Below are 12,661 nucleotides of genomic sequence, written 5' to 3'. Positions count from 1 at the left end.
TTAAAACACGTAAAAAAATAGGTGAATTTTTCGGCTGTTTTTTCTGCCAAAAATCTGGTTCATTGCCAGCAAACAACTGACATTTGCATTTAATCAGCTATTTTGGCCATTTATAAGTTATTTTTATCTATGTGAATGCCTTTTTAGACATAAAACACATATTAATAACAAATATTTTTTATTGGTTTTGCATTTTTTACTGCACAGTTTATGGCAAAATAAAAGGGGGCATACAAATATATATTTATGTGCGTGAATAGCCTTTGTCTTTACTGCTATCAACAACAATCCTGCAGCTTCTTTAAGGTTTTATTTTCAATGATAACTAATGTGAAACTAACACATAATTTGTTGACACAATTTATATTTGTTGTGCATACACAATATATAAATACTTGTGAAATGTCCAATTACCCGACATTACATAATGATGAATTAAAATGACACATGCCTCCCAATCACGATGACGGGTTGTTCAAATAAAAAAAAAAAAAAACATTGTTGATGTGGGTTTTTTTTGTCAGTCAAAGGAAGCATATAGGCAAAAACTAATCCCAAAGATTGAAATTTTTCATAAATGACGACTGATGAATCAATTTACTTCAACTGCACTCTCACATGTCAGACCGACAGTGTCATGAGCAGACATAGTGGTCACTACAAAACGGTGAAATTCTTATGGGAGCTTTCAATAGTTTTGACAAGTTTTATATGTTGTTCACTCAATTAAAATAAATTGTCCATTAGGTAAAATAAGTCCTCAAATTATAAATACAACACAAGAACAACAGCCAATACTTAAATAAGGTTAACATGAAGACAATAGTTCACTGTCACACATGTTTAACAAAAGTAAAATCATTTGCTTCATTAAAAAGGTTCAAAAACCAAAATTCTTCTTATTTAAATAAGACCTAACACTAGTTATTTGAACTTCAATGTATCTGTAAGTATTTTTCCTAAGATAGGTGACTAACAAACCTATCCAATGGTTTAAAAAATCTTATATTCAGGTATCGCCTATGGCGATTTCTTCCTGATTTCTTTTCTTTTCCTCCCGCTGCCTTCAGCTTCTTTGCCTCAATCTCCTCTATCAGGGCCGCATTCACAAACGGCAGCTTCTTGTGGTTCTCTGTAACATGTAAATGAACATTTGAGCCGCACTCTGGGAAAACGGGGCTTAATGCATGCGCCTAAAGTGTCATCCCAGATTAGCCTGTTTAGTCCACACAGGCTTATCAGGGACAACACTTTCTGCTTCAACTGGATTTTCTTTAAGAAGGGACTTTCTTAAACGGAAAATAGCTTAAAGGTTCATTGTTTTTACCATTCAAGGCTTTTTTAAGGCTGTTGGGGGAAGGGGCCTTAGCCTTCATATTATATAGGAAAAAGTGTGTGAAACCCAAAATTTGGGGATACAACTCACGCAATGTTAGTCATAGGGGAATCAAATTTCCAGGAGTAAGTTTCTTTTTTTGGGATAAGTGCATGAATAATTGAATATAATGAAAATTTTTGAGAGGATGTTACCTTTTTATGAAAATTTCTGAGGGATTGAAGACTAGATTAGGCTACAGCTTTAGAATTAAAAAAAAGACTGCTCTTCCTTATCTTGTGATATCAGTCTTCTTAAACTCAATTATGTGATATCTGTCTTCTTAAACTACATTTTGTGATATCTGACTTCTTAAAAGTATAACAGTATATATTTCAACTGCATAAACATTAGTGAATTACAATAATGATGATAAATTAATGTTGATAATAAATGTATTTCAAAATGACCGATACATTGCCATAAAATAAAATTTAACATTGCAAATTAATTTTTATCTAGTACCTGATGCGGAAGCTTCAACTTTTCAGCTATTGCAGCTCGGTCTTGTGTAAATTGACCTGGCTGCGATGATACACGCTCACTGTCAGACTCCGAACGCTCACTGTCAGACTCCAAGTCAAACTCTTCCCAATCCTGAGACTCTGACTTATTAGTATCAGACATATGTCTGCAAAAAGAATAATTGAAATAAAAGAAATAATATATCTACATAATATAACTAAAATACAGTGACTGTATCGAATTGTTGTTCACATCCGACATTAAATAAAGATTCTTGTATCTTGTATCATTAATGCTATATCCGAAATACTTGCTGTCCGAATTGTGCAAGTCTGTATTTTGTATTATCGAAACGTCTATTTACAGATATACGAATGAAATCTACCATTATATATATAATGTCGGCATAAATATATCCTCCAATGATGTTTAGCACGTACAACACATTTTTGGCAACTTTACAGAGGAAAAAAAGAACAATTGATATTTACGTCGTATGAATTTTCAACAACGGCGGCCATCTTGCCATTCATGAAACGGGTCTATAGTGAGTCCATACATTAGCAACAACCAGCAGAATCACGGCATTTTGCAAAGCAATTAGTGGCATAAATGGAAAGGAGAATGATTAACCTACAAAATAAAAGCAATTTTTCTACTGGGCAATGTATCTTACCTATTTTTCTCGATCTCGGAAATTTTCTGAGGCTTTCTTTTAACATACATGCCATAATTTTTCACACCAATTCCGGGACATTGTGTTAAATTGTCCGGGACTTTTGCCGATTTTCCGGGACATGTATAAAATGTAGCGATATTTATAGACCTGACATGCATTTTTGGTACTTTTTTTTTGTTTCACATCGTTAATTGCAAAAGTTCGAAAGCCTATCTGAAATACACTTCGTCACCTTAGTGTAAAACAGTGATAAGTCCATAATATTTCAAAATTTTACAGGAGAGTAAAAAAACTGTTATAAAAGATTGAGCTTTAATTTTAACACTGTTAACACTTTTATACAGTTTTAAAACTAAAAATATATAAGATAAAATATATTTCAGTATATTGCTACCAAGTAATATTATATTTGATAAATTTGCACATAACTTCATTTGACATTGAAATAATTTTAGTGTGATACTGTAACAAGTGCACTTATCACTATATTGCACTGGACTTTCTTTGTGCAATAACTGAATAAGGTAACTTATTATGGTTAAACCTTAAACAAATTACTGATTTTGTTGTAAAACCAAGAATAAAATGTTTAAGGATATTAAAAACAAAATATTGTTTACACCGATTTTGATGTAGGAAGCAAAATTATGAGTACTTGGGTTCTGCCATGCCTAGCACTATGATTCTTTTCAAGATGAAATTAATAATTTTTCATTTTTAAAGAAACATCTTGCATATTAATGAAAAAACACATGTATTGCTTGATAATTTATTAATCAACTTTAAACAATAATATTACACTGGTATTTCATTAAACATGATTATATGTGTAACAACAAGCATCAAAATTTAATTTGTAAACTTCAGAAAAAATAATTTCATTGGAACAGGCACAAATTGAGGACTATGACAACATCACCATACATTGATACAGTATACTTCGCCTAATATTATTTAATGCGAGTTAAATATAATTTGTCAAATCAGTTGACGGCCTGCTTTAAGTAGATAAAAGGTCAAGTTTCATTTTTAAATTTTGTTGCAAAATACCATGATATCTAACAAAACACTACAGGAAAAAATATCAAGCATAAATTTGATCATTATTGTAACTGAGAGTACAAAGAACATGGAACTACCAATAACTTCAACCATAGAACAACAGTTACAACTAGGTTATCACTCACAGGGCAAATCTTTGTAGAATGCATGATATGCAGATGGTATTGTGTTGTTTTCACACAATTTCACAAGACTGTTATATTTAGCCTGAGGAATGGTCTGCTTGTTACCAGGCCTGAAAAGTCCTTTTAGGCAAGGCAATTGTTTCACTTTGTTTCTGAGATTAGGTTGCATGTTTAGATACACACATGGTTTATTGTAGTCATATTGTATGTGTGCAGTGTCAGGATTCTCACTGTGGAAGGAAATGGTTTTTATTTTCATCCATTTTATTTTAAAACCTTGGGTGTCCTTATCCAAATTTCGTACCTTCACTTTTAAAATCAAAAAAATTGTCAGAGCCCATCTCAGTAACAAAATATGGTTTCTTGCGTCTCGCCATTTGCATGCAAGTACACCACTGTGAAGAGGTATATATTTTTATGTTTTTACATGATTTTTCAATACTGGAATGAATCGAGTCATTCTCACTTTGCGTGTGCCCTCTTTCCAAATACTTATGGGACATGTGATCAAATTTCAGAGTTTTCATGCTGTACCACAGCATTGTGAGGAAAAAACGATTGCGATTCTGACCCCCACAATTATCAGAAAATGATTCAACTGATTTTATGCTCTTAGAAGCCATTGTCTGAAGAAAGTTATGAACACAAGAAGCTATCTCACAAGACCCACGTCCAGCAATACCCTCATGCCATACATAACAATATGCCTCCCCAGTTCCTAGTGAATAAACAGACAGGTTGTTATTGCACAACTTTCTAGCATAGTAAAGACAAGACTGGTTGCCCTGTGGAAGAAGCATTACTTGCTGTAAATCAAAACATGCAGCACATACATATTGGTCAGTTTGAGAGGCCTCTTTTGCATTCTCTTTTTCAGCACGAGCAGCTACCTTGTTTTGAATATGTTTTTCATATTTTTCATGAATGGCTTTTTGTTCATCTGGGTTCATATTATCATACTGAGAACAGAAATCACACCTGTCTTTCAAGGGTGTATTGAAAGCAATATTGTAAAAATTGTTGAAGATGTACCTGTACATAGATTCTTTTGCAGGGCAAACATTTTTCTCAAGGCATTGTTGGGAATAAAGACTATACATCTTTGATAGATTTAGACCCCCTTCCAAATATTCCTTAGATGTTGATTGACGACAATAATGAGACTCTACCCGAGGAAAGCTATCAATGTGGTCTTTAATGTCTTGTATAATGACATCAGGAATTTTGTTTGGACGGTTTGTATGCGTACCCCTTCTATCAGGAAAGCTTGTGTGAATGTATGGAGCAGCTCTATGCAAAGCTGTAGAATTTGGTTGTTGCGGATACATCTAGTGTATCTTTATAAAATTGTTGGCACACATCAACATTGAGCTCATTGACCTGAAACATGTAGTTTCTTGACATCTTTCTCTCTTTTATAATTGTGTCCCTTACCCTGACACGCTTTACTTTGGACTCCTTTACTGTGCTGCATAGAAATTCTTTCTGTTTAGGATAAGACCCCAATTTCCAAAATTCATCAAAAATTGCTTCCCTTTGTTCAGGACTTATTTTACTATGACATTTCTTTCTACAGTTTTGGCCGCACCCACTTTTTACCTTTTTGGCCCGCTTGATTTTACCTGAAGATGAAACATAACTCTGACCAGAGTTCTTTCTTCTCTTTCTAATATTACATTTCCAATTAGCCTCATTTCTTTGCCTCTTGCGAGTTCCTTTTCTAAGTGCTTGATCATCCGAACCCACGGTATTGTCTATACCGTTTGTCACGTTGTCAAAATGTAAGGTCTGGTCAGCATGGTCTGTGCAGTCGGTACTGGTCCCCTGATCGTCACTACGTAAGGTCTGGTCTGTTTAGTCCGTACTGGTCGTCTGAGCGTCACTACCTAAGGTCTGGTCAATGCACTCTGTACTGGTGGTCTGAGCGTCACTACGTAAGGTCTGGTCTGTGCAGTCCATACTGGTGGTCTGAGCGTCACTACGGAAGGTCTGGTCAGTGCACTCTGTACTGGTCATCTGAGCGTCACTGTGTAAGGTCTGGTCAGTGCACTCTGTACTGGTCGTCTGAGCGTCACTACGCAAGGTCTGGTCAGTGCAGTCCGTACTGGTTGTCTGATTGACACAACGTAAAATCTGGTTAGTGTGGTCTGTACTGGTCAAGGCACTACTGTGACCTACATGAGAATCAGGCAAATGTTGGGAATCAAACATATCTGGCACAAGCAACATAACTGGACCTGTCTGATCACTGGATAAAGCCCTAAGATGAACAGAATTTGGTGCATGCTCAATTTCATAACTATCATTAAATACATCTATGTTGATGGATTCGATAAATGTAGCACTGTCATTTAAATCATGTATATCAGGTACATCAATGGCAATGTCAATTGGTGATACACTTCTGACGCTGGAAAGTTCTGTTATGTCTTCAAAGTTTATGCTGGATAGGCTGGATAAATCATCTAGTATATCCACACTGCTCACGCTTGACACACTCGATACATCTGATGCATGTTCCTGAGCCATAAATAGACGGCAACTTAGATCACCATCACTGACATCTGAATCTGAGAACCCCTCAAAATCTGACTCAACCATCATTGTATTATCTGGTAATACAGTAACACTTACCGCCTCAAATGGAATGTTTTTGGATTTGTCAATAGAAGCTGATAAGTGTCTTATGAACAGGCATAGATCTGACAAACTCTTATGAATGGACACAACAGCAGTGCCATCAGGGCTGGGCATGCCAGCATCGTTCCTTGAGTGAGGGTCAAACATATAATATTTGTCTTGGTCATGAATGATAGCTGTACTATAGCTTGGTGTGCCGCTTCCCATAGTGAATACACCAGGGGTTCCACTGGCCCAAAAAAAGTTGTCGCCACTTTTTCGCGGCGTGAATACTGTCGGTTATTCCACCTTATTAATAAGAACAATCATTTTAAGAAACCTTACTTCATTAATGTCATTGACTATATTATCACTTTAAAAAGTACGTTATTTCATATAAAAAAAACAATAAGTACCTTCATAAGTATTTATAAGCTTTATTTGTATATAAATAACATTTTTTTCAACTTGATAAACAACACAGATAATCAAAATAATATAATATAAATAATGTTAACATCAATGTATTAAACAGTATGCCGCATAAATGTTTCGAAATTATTTAAACATAAAATCACACCAATGTTCATCATTTGAAAGGGAATCAGAAAATAAAGCATCCCCCTCACTTCAAATTGTTTAACAGTTATATTTGGTCATTTGGACATGATATACATCAGCTTCTGTTGTTAGCAAGTTTTCTGTTAGTGGTGGATGATTTCCAGGTTCAATTAAATGACTGTTGTTCACGCATTTTTCCTGACAGAAAGGCCCAGATAATTGCCACAATCCATTCTAGTTGCCTGAAATAACATAAAACATATTTTTACAAACTATCAACATCAAACCAACACATAAATGTCCCTTAATCAATTTATATCCTTCCCAGAACATTACAATAATGAATCTATTAAACAGAATTGCTCACAAATACCTGTTGAAACAAGTTTTTACTTGTTGATGTGGAGTAAGTAAATGCTTTTGCCAGCCCCATGGTTTTGATTTTAACAAAGAAATAGCGGCCCTAATAATCATTATAATTATTGATCGTCGTGACAGTTTTTCCCCGTGTTACTTAACTTATTGCTCAATATCATAAAGGGGCCGTTAATCCGATAATAACCGCCATAAAACTTGACAATAGCAGTAAAAACACCGTTTGTAACACTTACACGCTTCGGTGATTTCTAATGCACTCTGCACTGTAGGTCGCTTACATTGTCGTAAATCAATATTTACAACTGACAGACGCTGGCCGCTAATGCTCGGTCGCGTGCATTCGACTCGCAGTACATTTTCGGATAGGATTTTACCGATCTTTTTTAATTCGCCACTTTTGAAAAATTGGAGCCACATTTAAAAATTTAGCGCCATTTGGCGCCAATGGCGATCGACAGCGGAACCCCTGATACACACTTATGCATGCCCCCCAATGCCTTCTCAAGCGTAAAATATGGGTAGCTACTTTCTTTGTCCATAGTGGAACCAGTAAACGCTGTTCCAAAGTTAATTGCATGGTAAAATCCATCACATTCACTTTTAAAATCTTCTATCATGAAGTACTTTTGAGAAGCATCACAATGTTGTGCATAGAGAAGATCACCACTTTCAAGTATAGAGTCCAGGGTTTCCTGTGACCAGCTTTTTAATGGTGTATTGTAGGACTCTACAACAGCTGCAACTGCATTTGCCATGCATTGTGTGCCATTTGCTTGGAACTTTGAATGCCCTTGGTGAATTGTAGCCTGTATCATGGCTGACCTACAAGGTTATCAGATTCATTTAAAGAATACTTCCTTAAAAAAACAATGAAAAAACACACAAAAACTGCATTATAGACGCTGTAGAGTTGACTTGAGATGTATCATTTGCCGATTGGGTTAAAGGGGCTATGTCAACGAGGAAATGGGTTCTCATTTTAGTTAATAATTGTTTGTATTATATAATTACTCTATGCTAATACAATTTCGTACAATAATTAAACCAATTGTAATAAAAGGCAAATAAGAAATTTGATGCACACAAATTTAATGAACATTCAAAGTTCTGACTTCAAAATATAACCAAGAAACATCAAAAATTTTATTTCTAAATGCATACATACCTGTCCCGTGAAATATACCCAGTATAAACTCTTATTATTTTCTCATTATATTGTTAATATCATTTTTTTTTTTGAGGACTTTGACCCTTAGGGACCCTTTATTCCCCTTTAAGGTTATGAAAAAATGTTACTAGAATTAGTAGGCATCTTCTCTAAATAATTATGTATCAGTTAAGTGCTTGGCATGAATATGAATCTGCCGACAGTATACTAAGTCATTTACAAGCACATCTATACACTAAATTGTAATCATTATGCATATAAGAATTACTCTTATTTTCATAAAAATAAGCATGTTTTATACAGTAACATTTAAATGTACTATGTTTATATTTCTGTATTAGTTAAATAACTTTATTATAGAGATAACTTACCAGTAAAGTGATTGTTTCGAATCAGTCTGGAAATAGGCTGCTGCTGATCACACAAGTTTAAAAAATAAAACGTAAACTATTGATGACCAAGATCATGAAAATATAATAAATGATATCACAATGATGTCATAGTTTCTAGCTTATGATGTCATCATTTTGGCCTTGATATAATACACTTATCACTATATTACACCAAATAATTTTGCTGGAAATCAATAATATTTTGGTGCAATAAGTGAACATGTGCACTTGTGACTTTCTTGCACAATGCAAAGCAGTTTAAATGAAAATAACATTGGTGCAGTAAGTAGATAAGGGCACTTATCTACATACTGCACCAAACAGAATTATGTGTGTAAATAATTCAGTATGACATTTTCTTAAAAAGTACCATTTAAACTGGAATAACATTATGATATTTATTTAGGACATGTATGGCATCATTTTAGATCATTTTATGCAAAAAAGTCATTTTTGAAAAAAATGCCACTTATCACTGTTTTGCGCTAAGGTGACTCCTTGATCTATTAACGTCAAATTAAGCATTATTACTTCCGTTACTAGATACAAGCCACGTGTTTTCAGTGTAAGCGTTCAAAACACAGATGGTGACGTCACTGCGTTCTTGTTATTAAGGCCGGTGTGTAAACGCGTAGTTGTTGATACGCCTTTATTCATTTATAACATTTATATAATAAAAAATACAACAATACAGTACCGTTAGATCGTCAACTCAAATCAATTCACAATACATACATCCAATCACAATAAAACAAATACAACAAAACAGTACCGGTAGATCGTCAACTTAAAATCCAGACAGTCACACATTAATTTTTTACTCAGCGATGTTGGACTTCAGATGTGTGAACAACTATCCTTTGCCCTTACGCAGCGGGAAATAATGACGTAGTAGATTAAAGTAAATTAACAACCACATTAAACAATGCCGCCTTTTCGGTTTGATCGCGAACGTGAGACAATCGATATGATAACAGGACCCCTGTTAATTGATCGATTTTAACACGTAGCGTAGTCTGCCTATTCGGGTAGGCATTGTCATGGAGACGCTGCAGATATACACAGATTTGAGGTGCAGTTAAGCCTAAGATAAGGTACATGTATATATGGATTTTGTAAATTCCGGGACATTTGACAGATTTCCGGGACAGCGGGACAAGTTCTTCATTTCCGGGACTGTCCTGGACAATCCTGGACGTATGGCATGTATGCTTTTAATCTTCTACGCAACTGTGTGGAAACGAAAGTGCTTTGCCCGCGAACATAAATGTATTAACTTATATGATTGGTGGTTATTTTAACCATATCCAATCGAAAACCACCTTAAAAACGACGTAATTCCGACCCCCTATCGGCTCTATTTTTATGAACGAGATTTTGCGCAGGAATTTTTCAGTAACAAATGAGCCGTACGCAGTTGCCTCCCTTGTGCCCATCGCTACTATAAACTCCATGTGCGTTTGTCATTTACTCAGTTTGCCATCAAACTACTTCGTTTTTTTAGTAACGGCACAACAAAAATACTCAGAAAAAGTAGAAAATGCACCAAATTTTATATTTTATGTTCAAACTGAATCCATTTTATTGATGGAACGCGGTAAATATTTATCTTGTTATCGATTGGTTGAATAAGTCGTAAATTATAGAACAAGTTTACCAATTTTATTTTCAACCGATGGAAACGTCTTCTGTCCGTAACACCCATTTCTGCCTCAAAATTATGGTCGTGAAAGTGAAAGTACACTAAATATGTTGTTTCTTCTGAATTTCCGACTTTTTACCGTTCAACTGGGACTAATGAACGCTGTAGTTCGAAGGCAAACTTAGTAAATGAAAAAAAATTCGTGGACTTTATAGCAATGTTCTTATTTTATTGTGAAAAATCGACCGAAAATCGTCTTCATTCATAACTGACTTTTTTCAAGTACCTGTGCTTTTAAGTGTTAGTCGTTCCCTACATTTTCGCGCCAAAAAATGCATGCAAAGCATTTTTCTGGTCTCTTTCCAACTTATATGTGTTCATTGCATGTAACACTCTGTGCATCACAAAATAATGCCTGTACCTCAATAATAATTCCTCAGATCCATGATACGTCCGCCCATCTTTAAAATGTTCATCTCTTCCGTGATATTTTTTGTCAGATCTGAATTCTTATCCAGATAAAGTTCATGGCACTTTCGCAAACAAGGGGCACTAACCTCCCGGTAAACGGATGACACGGACAATGGACCATACGGCCCAGAAATACGGCCCAGATTAACGGACCACACAGCCCAGATTATCGGACTAACGGCCCTGATTTGCGGAACATACGGCCCACATGTTTCTTTACGTCATTGACCTTTTCGACATTATTTTAAGGGAGACAACTCTGAGTGGATTTAGTGAGGTCGGGGGGGGGGGGGGGTACTCGATCAGCTACTGCAGTGCGTCTGCATACAGTTCTGTGTTGATGCAATTATAATTTCCCAATAATTTGCAGATATAACTTATATGGTATTATTTTTTGTGTAATTTGTTATTAGCTTAGTATCTTTGATTTAATTGTCGTGCATGTTTATGCTTTATTTTGATTTTTAAGTAGTGTAGTGTTTTTACGGTTAACTCTTTGGGGTTCGTTTACAACAACACCAGTAATTACTTGCAACGGCACTTAATACAATACTCACGTTGGCATCGACTGGAATCCTCGTCAGGATGGCACCAAACGTCCTCGTCGTCTTCGAGGGAACTCGTCGGCTCGTCCACGTCACGAAATGGCACTATACATGTACTTCTGGGAATACACCTCCAGGCAAATACGTACTTAAACACACAGTCACCGGCTTACATACACATATACTTCTGGGAATACACTTCCAGGCAAATGCGTGTCATTGACACAATCACAGGCAACTCACAGACTCACATACACAGTCACAGACTCACTTATATCTTCTGGGATTGACCTTCCAGGTAAATACGTGTTGAACACACATAAAATACAATATAATACAATACACACAGGCTCACAGCTAGACACTGGCTAACATACACAGGCTTAACTCCCTGGAACTACTAACGTACTCAGGGTTACACGCACAGGTTCACAGTTACAGGCTCACAGTTACAGACACACATATACAATACAATACCATATAAAATATACAGGCTCACAATTCCTCACACAATACTCATATTGGGACATAGGCACATAAACACATCTACTCCCATCAACGTCCCGTGCACAAGAGACCGTACAAACTCGTGCTACCCAGCATGCACTTTACCGATTTGTCGCTGGTTCCCAATCACGAGGTTTGTGCGCATTTTGTAGACCGGGCACCGGCACAACACTCCTCCCACTTTTGTCCTTTTGGGACGACGCCACACAGCGAAGGAATCGTACCGGCGCTACCGATGAAGTAATAGTGCCCCTTCCGTAAGCACCTTGACCCAACTCCCCTTAGTCAGGTAAAGCTTTCGTCCGACCTCTCTTTTGGCGCAACGCCTGCCATAGACCACAACTAAAGTTAATGCATCTCAATTAAACGTCAGTACCCATTGGCCTGTAATATAATTATTAAAACACTACACAAAAACAAATGTTTAATATCCAGCGACAGGTAATCCTGTATATATTTATAATTTAAACAAACCGGCCCGTACCAACAAAAATAACACCCCATTAACTCAAGTGTCTCAATATGCCTCTAAACTCGAGTGTATTAATATAATAATCGATTCAGGTGCCTTATCAACGCTTTTTGATTCAATATTCTAAAAAACAAGGTCAGGTTACTCCTGTCCTTTTCTTGTCTACACAATGAATGGACAGGAGCACCCACCTTACAATC

General features: G+C 36.0%; 1 long non-coding RNA gene across 2 annotated transcripts; it reads right to left on the bottom strand.

The window, feature by feature from the left end:
* Positions 1-298: 298 nt before the first annotated feature.
* Positions 299-11,864, bottom strand: LOC127843185 (uncharacterized). 2 transcript variants are annotated; one of them, XR_008032120.1, is made up of 3 exons: positions 11,495-11,864; positions 1,841-2,006; positions 299-1,132 (listed from the first exon to the last, which is right to left on the bottom strand). It is a non-coding gene; the product is annotated as an uncharacterized LOC127843185 (long non-coding RNA). The 2 variants fall into 2 exon arrangements; XR_008032121.1 differs by lacking the exon at positions 11,495-11,864 and adding an exon at positions 10,888-10,983.
* Positions 11,865-12,661: the final 797 nt, after the last annotated feature.

The sequence above is a fragment of the Dreissena polymorpha genome, chromosome 8 (assembly GCF_020536995.1).
Source record: "Dreissena polymorpha isolate Duluth1 chromosome 8, UMN_Dpol_1.0, whole genome shotgun sequence".
NCBI classification, from domain to species: Eukaryota; Metazoa; Mollusca; class Bivalvia; order Myida; family Dreissenidae; genus Dreissena; species Dreissena polymorpha.
This window is presented reverse-complemented; position numbering and strand designations above follow the sequence as displayed.